The sequence below is a fragment of the Canis lupus genome, chromosome 2 (assembly GCF_011100685.1).
Source record: "Canis lupus familiaris isolate Mischka breed German Shepherd chromosome 2, alternate assembly UU_Cfam_GSD_1.0, whole genome shotgun sequence".
In the NCBI taxonomy this organism is placed as follows: Eukaryota; Metazoa; Chordata; class Mammalia; order Carnivora; family Canidae; genus Canis; species Canis lupus.
In genome coordinates this window covers 51,195,077-51,202,710 of record NC_049223.1, presented here as the reverse complement: position 1 = coordinate 51,202,710, position 7,634 = coordinate 51,195,077, and the positions used below count along the sequence as shown (strand labels likewise).

General features: G+C 43.0%; 1 long non-coding RNA gene across 1 annotated transcript; it reads right to left on the bottom strand.

Annotated features, from left to right (window-relative positions):
• Nucleotides 1-333: 333 nt before the first annotated feature.
• LOC111094656 lies at nt 334-7,246 on the bottom strand. The gene is made up of 3 exons (XR_005355000.1): nt 6,872-7,246; nt 5,526-5,657; nt 334-470 (listed from the first exon to the last, which is right to left on the bottom strand). It is a non-coding gene; the product is annotated as an uncharacterized LOC111094656 (long non-coding RNA).
• Nucleotides 7,247-7,634: the final 388 nt, after the last annotated feature.

Sequence of the window (7,634 nt, the reverse complement as noted above, 5' to 3'; positions counted from 1 at the left end):
GTCCTCATCCATTTTAAGTTGACTTTTACTAGCTTTGCTGTCAGATGGTGACCCTGCTACCATGGGTTTCTCACACTGGCCTCCTTCATGCTTATTACAACCAAACTAATCTCTTATACGTAAATATTGGACTTGATGATTATTCCTGATAATTTCATCTTAAGGTTTTTATTGCAGCAACCTACCAACATCTTTTTGATTACAGATTTTCCTCCGTACATTCTATTCTGTGATTCAAAGACACAGTTGGAAAAAAATAAAATAAAGAACACATTTGGCAGATGGGTCAAAAGCCAGTCAATAGACTGGCCTGTGATTTCTCACTTACCTTGTGGAGAAATACAGAAGGGATCAGAATCAGGTGCCTCTCCATCCCATGATGGAAGGAAACTTAGGAAATGCCTCCTAGTGACATGCCAGGTGATGATGACCCAACCCATCAAGGCCTCCTGCTGCCAGTAAGGAGGGGGCTGTGGAGGCAGGGAGTTCAGAGAATTTATAAAGTTATTGCTTTGGTTTCTAGAGGTGTTATGTGTGTGTGTGAGTTTTCATTAAGTCGGAAGGCAGAAAGCATGCTGCATCCTGGGACTGAGGGCAGTAAGTGTGAGGTCATTTATGATTGCTCACTCCAGTTCTGACTTATAGCTTCAAACATTCATACCTTTTAGGGTCAGAAATCAGGAGCCAGCCTGTCAGAAGCCATTTGCCATATTTGCTCAAGATTTCTACCCTATATGATGACAGAAGAATACATGATTCCAAGGGATGTTTGATTGAGAAACAACTAAGGGTTCTTTCTGGAAGCTATCACAGGATACAATAAGTGTGACTTTTCATTTCTGATAGACTTGTTCTTTTAGACTCTGCCTATAATGCTAAAGCTGTTAAAAATAATAATGATGATGACTAATTTGTTATTTTGTCAATCTATGAGAGCTAAACATGCATTTAGAATTATTTCTTCTAAAAAAAAAAGAATTATTTCTTCTTGGTGAATTGATACTTCTTTCATTATATAATGATGCTTGGCTGCTGGTAATCCTTATTCTCAAGTCTGCCTTGTCTGATATTAATAAAGCCACTCTAGTTCTCTTTTTTGTGATTGTTTATATCATATATCTTTTTTATCTCTTTAAATTTTAAATTATCTATGTCTTTAGATAAGTTTTGTATTGAAGTGTGAAACTGGGGATAAGACTTTTCTTTTTTTTTTTTTCTTTTTTTTTGCCTGTAAATATCCAAGATCCAATGCCATTGTTGGAAAGGCTTTATTTCTTTCATTAAATAAATTATTACTGAAACTTCATCCAACTCAGTGGGGCATATTTATGTGAGTCTATTTATGAGCTCTATTCTGTGGGTCTGTGATCTGTGGGTCTATCCTTCCACCAATACCACACGAACTCGGTGACCATAGTTATATAAATCTTGAGATCATTGTAGACTGATTCTTCCCACTTTATTCTTTTTTTCTAAAGATTTCAGTTATTTATTCATTAAAGATACAAATTGAGAGAGAGAGAGGCAGAGACATAGGCAGAGGGAGAAGCAGGCTCCCTGCATGCAACCTGATATGGTACTCAATCCCAAGACCCCAGGATCACAACTTGAGCTGAAGGCAGATGCTCAACCACTAAGCCATCCAGGCAACCCCCTCCCACTTTATTCTTTTCCAAAAATGTTTGAGCTATTCTAATTTCTTTTCCTTTCCATATTAATTTTAAAAAATTTTTGTTTATATCTACCCAAAAAGTTTTTGTGGGCTTTTGATAGACATTACATGAAATCTGTATATCAGTTTGAGGAGAACCTACTCTTCCAATCCAGAGACATGGTACATCCCTCCATTTATTTAGAGTCCTAACGCATGTATGTGATTAGTTTCAGTAAAAACTGCTGATTTACCATACTGGTTGTAGCAATTTACACTCCTGCCAGCAATGCATGAGAATGCTAATTCCTCCACACTTCCATTTTTGGCCATTCTCATGGCTATGTGTTGCACTATGATTTTGCATTTCCCTAATGACTAATTACACATGATTTTTAATGAATACTATTACACTTTTATGTTTTTTCCAGTGTTGTTGGTATATAATTGATGTATGGCATTGTGTAATTTTAAGGCATATAATGTAATGATTTGATACATATATACATTATGAAATGATCACCACAATAAGTTAACATCCATCCCCTCCCCTGTTCACAACTTTTTTTCTTGTGATCAGAACTTTTAAGATCGAGTCTCTTAGCAACTTTCAATTATGCAGTGCAGCATGGTTAATTATAGTCATCATGTTGTGAAGTTCATCTTATCTTTTTTTGTAAGGAAGTTCATACCTTTTGGCCACCTTCCCATTCCTCAGTGCCCAGACCCCTCTCCACCCCCCTCCACCCCACCCTCCAGCAACCCCACATCTGATCTCTGTTTCTAGGGATTTGATTTTCTTAGATTTCACATATAAATGAGATCATACACTATCTGTCTTTCTCTGACTTATTTCACTTAGCTTAATGCCCTCAAGTTTCTTCCAAGTTATCACAAATGGCAGAATGTCCTTCTTTCTATGGTTGACTGGTATTCCATGTGTGTATGTATCTCACATTTTCTTTATTCATTCATTCACCCATTAATGGACACTTAGGCTGATTCGATGTCCTGGCTATTGTGAATAATGCTGCAAAGATTTTGAGGGGACAGCTATCTCTTTCAGATAGTGATTTTGTTTCCTTCAGATATATACTCAGAAGTGGACTTTCTGGGTCATATGGCAGTTCTACTTTGAACTTTTTGAGGAACCTCCTCACTGTTTTCCATAATGACTATACCCATTTAAAAATCCCACCAACAGTGCATAAGAGCTCCAGGTTCATCATATCCTTGCTAACACTTCTTATTTCCCATCTTCTTGATGATAGCCATTCTGACAGGGGTGAGGTGATATCTTGCGATTTTGATTTTCATTTCCTAATGATTAGTGAGCTTTCCCCAGAAAGGTTTGTTGTTCTGAGGGGTAGAACAGAGAAAAATAGGTCTTCTATATCTACCCAGAAGGGGAAGTCTTTGTTTTGGTATTTTTAGTTTGAATCTGATCCGATTTGGTTTGGGCTTTAATTGTGCAGATCACACACAATTAAACAATCAGCATGTTTTTGCCACCTGGTAGATATGGAAGCCTTAATTAAACTTTCTGGTGACAATATATAAGGTGACAATAGCCTGTTTGGAAAACACTGAAATCAATAGATGATGAGTCTTTTCCACATTTATTCTATTCCTATCAAAGAATGAATTGCACTCACATATTCCTCAATTGCTTATTAAATGTTTATTATATATAAGCCACTGTCTGTGCTTCTGGGTGTACAATTAATGAACAAGGTATTATTCTTACTCCCAAGAAGTTTATGGTCTGGTAGGACAGACAGAAATGTAAATATTTTAATACATTGTAGTAAGGACTATACTAAGGATAAGCCCACAGAAGGTCTAAGGAGCCACAAAAGACTTTATAGATTAAAAACAACAACAACAGAATCCAAATTTAACTTAAAAATTAGGACATTTAGTGAAAGGGTATTGAATACAAGCAGAATCAATGGAGCAGCTAGAGAAACAGGTGTATGGAGACAAATCAAGGCGGTTTTGAAGAGCTTAGAAACTAGAACACAGGCAGAGTCTCGGAGCCAGAACAGTCCAGGGGGAGCCCTGCCAGGGGCAGGGAGGAACTCTGATTTCTTTCATCTGGCACTATTTATACAAGACTCAAAGTCCTGGAAGAAAACATCTGATTGAGCAGCTTAGGTCACAGCTCATCTACCTGATTATACTGGGGCCATGAGAGAAAGAGCTAACTCCCTTCGGGTTCTGTGATAGGAGCGGACATTTCATTTTACCATCTAACAAGGATACACAAAAGGGAAAAAAGGGTTAATTATCCAGAAAGCAATTAGATTGCTAAAGAAAGGCTGAATGCACCCAAAAATGACAAAAGTCCATGGCAACAGCTAAGCTGAAGCTGACTCACGGGGAAGACTTAGCTAATCCTGAAGTGGGAAAGGATTGTGTTCAAGGCAGAAAGACGAGCATGTGCAGAGTCTGGGACAAGAGGAAGCATGATAAATTTAACAACCAAAGTAGGTCCAAATGGCTGGAGCGCAGAATTGGAGAGATGGTGGGCAGGTAGAAAGAGGCCAAGAATGGGAGGAGATGATGTTAGACAGGAAAACAGGAGCGAGGGACACTGTGTCTTCAAGACAAGTGAAGAGCTCGGAGTTCATTCCTAAGGATGAAAGACACGTTAAAATATTTTATGTAGAGTTACGATATTTTCACTTTTGAGAAATGGCTTTGGCCATTGTGATAATCAGGGAGAGAAGAAAGTAACCTGAGCCAGGACAATACCGAGTAGATAGAAAGACGTTATTAATTAGACTTGGGGAAGGAGGAGGTGAGGGAGAAGGAGGACAAAGGATGATTCACAGGTTTTGGGCTTATGTTTCTGCGTGGAGAATAATGCCATACATGGAAAAGGGGAATTAAAGTGGGGGAAATGAGTTTGGTGTTGGATGTATTGAGTTTAAAGGAGATTGTTGAACGTATGGTTTTGAAAGCAAAAAAAAAAAAAAAAAAAAACAAGATTTAGGTAAAAGATGTGGGTTAGGTATTGATCATTATAGAAGCTAGAGTGACAAAGGAAACACTGCTGGAACAGTGTCCAGAGTGAGAGGTGAGGGGACCTGAGGATGGAACCCTCAGAGCATCAACACTAAGGATTGAGCTGAAGCAAAGCAGTAGCCAAAGAGAATCACCAAGAAGACCAGAGAGGTAAAAGGGCAAACAGAGGAGCCAGCATGAGGAAATGGCTGATGGTGTCAAATGTTGAATAAAGTAAGTGTGGGGTGAGGGGGAGAAGTGACCACTGGATCTGTCAACAAGGAGGTGGCTGGTGTGTAAGAAGAGTTTCAGATGAGTGGTGGGGGCAGTGGCCAGATTGCAGGGGACCCAGGAGCATGGAAGGGTAAGGACACAGAGACAGTGCAGCTCGCTGGTACTCGATCCCACTGTATGTGAGAATCACCTGCAGAGCTTTGAAAACTTACTGATGCCCGGGCTCACCTCCCCAAATTGGGATTTGATCAGACCAGGGTGAATTTGCATGACGCATTAGTTTTCTCTTGCTGCTGTAACAAATGACCATAAACTTAATGGCTTGAAACAACACAGATCTATCTCACAATTCCGTAGGTCAGAAGTCTGACACAGGCTAAACATCAAGGTGTCTGTTCCTTTCTACAGACTTCAAAGAAAATCTGTTTTCTTGCCCTTTCCAGCTCTGAGAGGCAACCCCCCTGTTCATATTTTAAAACCAGCAACACTGCATCTCTGTTCTTTCCTTCCAGAGTTACAATCCCTCTTATTCTCTTCCTCTGCCTTCTTTTCCACCTCGAAGGATCCTCGGGATTACCTGGAGGCCCCCACTGGATAATGGAGGACAGCCTCCACACTGCAAGACCCTTACCTTAATCACAGGCAAGGCAGCAGTCCCCAGGGGTGGAACGGGACCATCTCTGGGATGCTGTTAGGTCACCACACCTGCATACAGTTGTTAACACCCCGGGTGACCTTCCTGAGCAGCCAGGATTAAGCAACACTAGAAGGAGAAAGAAGATGAAAATGGAATTATGAGTTTTGGGGTTTTGTTTTATTTTTTTAATGAGGTGTGCCATAGTTGAAATAAAGAAGACGATTCATTTCGATTCCTAGCTCCTTTTCTCCAGTGGAGTCTTTAATAGCAAAACTGTTAGAGAAGAATGATTTTTACTTGACACCTTTTAAAGATGCCCAGAGCTGACTCTTTTCCTCTTCTTCAGTTACTCAAAACATGACATGTTATATGAAGGCTTTCAAACCCATAGTTATAATTAAAAAGATGAGCAAAAGATATGCAGTCGCATGCTCGAGGTGAGCCCAAAGATAGCCAAACCTAGATTTATAGAAAATGAGCTTTTCAGAGACAGAAAGTGAAGAGGCTAATCTGAAACGAAGCACCATTTTTTTCCCCCTCACAGCAGCCCGGGGTGACTTGAGACCAGTCTTTTGTCAGCACTGGCGACTCAGAAACGAAAGAGTGCACATATTCAAATGCCAAGATTGCCATATTGCACAGGGAAGGCGAGCATGTGTTTTGGTTGGAAGGGGAAAGAGTGTTCAATTAATCCCGAAATGTTTGCAAAAACAAATGATGGGCAAAAAGAAAACTAAACTTGAAAGGAATGTGATTCTTTATGAAAGACCCGTCTCCACAAGTCTGGCAGCCACAAAATAAACACGTCAGCCAGCCAGGCCGGAGCAGATAATTAGGGATGAACAGGGCCCAATTTCGTTAAAACCAAGGCAGCGTGGCAGACGGGCAGGGCTCAGTAGGCCACCTCGCCGGGGTTGGGGGAGGCTGGGCCGTTCCCTCCCCCACTCCCCGGTCTCCCTGGGGCCCAGGGAACAGCCACTTCCTCTCTAACTGGGGTCATAATGGAAAGGCACAGGCTCAGACCGTCCTCACCCCCCAGCTCCTGACCAGCCACGGAGGAACCTAGGAGCAGGGTAATTAAGCCCTGGAGGGATTCCACAGGCCTGCCAACGTGAGGGGACTCCTTCCTACCCTGCAGACACTTTTCCTATTCTGGGCACCCCCAAGATTGCAAAGTATTTGAGGACTGCCTTGCCATGACCCCTTAAACATAGAGGAGAAAAAGCCACACACACACACACACACACACACACTATATATATATATATAGTGTGTGTGTGTGTGTGTTCTGCTCAAGCAATTGCCTCATTGTTACATTTTTTAAAAAAATGAGTATTTACATAGTTCAATGAAGGCCAAACGCTGAGCTCCGCAGAGCCAAGGCTGGGGTTTCCAAGGGCACCTCCGTCCCTCCCTGCGGTGGAGTCTGGGCCGTGAAACAACCGCGCCTTTGTGGCTGGCCTTGGGCCTGCTTGACAGCGAGGCTCCAGTTGGATGACAGTGCTGCACCCAGTTCCCCGAGGCGGCCACTTAATGACCGCTCGGCCTCGACCCGGTAGGATACCGGATTTGCGTTGCTGTAAAAGACATTGTCAACTGCCAGTCTGAGGGGGAACGTGCAGAAGCCGACACAGACAGACAGAAGGAGGCCCAGATACTCTGAGGCAGCCACACTCCTGCCCTGACTGCCCCCCCCCCCACCACCACCTTCTTGTATCCTGAGGAGCACAGATGGGCTGGGATTTAACACACAGGCAGGGGTGGGTCTGTATCCGGCTGTTCCTCTCCTCCGCTTGCCCCTCAGCCCTTCCAGCACGCACTCTGCCCCCCAGCCCAAGAGGCCATCAAACCGCCTCACACCACGGCAGAGCTGCATCACAGAAGACAGGGCGTCGTGCAGAGCCCTGGGCACCCCAGAGCCCCAGCCCGCGCCCCCCTCCTCTGGCAGACGCGCCTGCCCACCCTCAGCGGCCTCTGGCCCTGGCCCTGCGGCCGGGCGCTCCGCAGCCTCTGCACCCCTCTGCACCCCTCTCACGGATACGTCCAGTTGGTTACTGGGCTCTATTGCTTCCAGACTCTGCACTGCTACAGACCTAAAAAGAG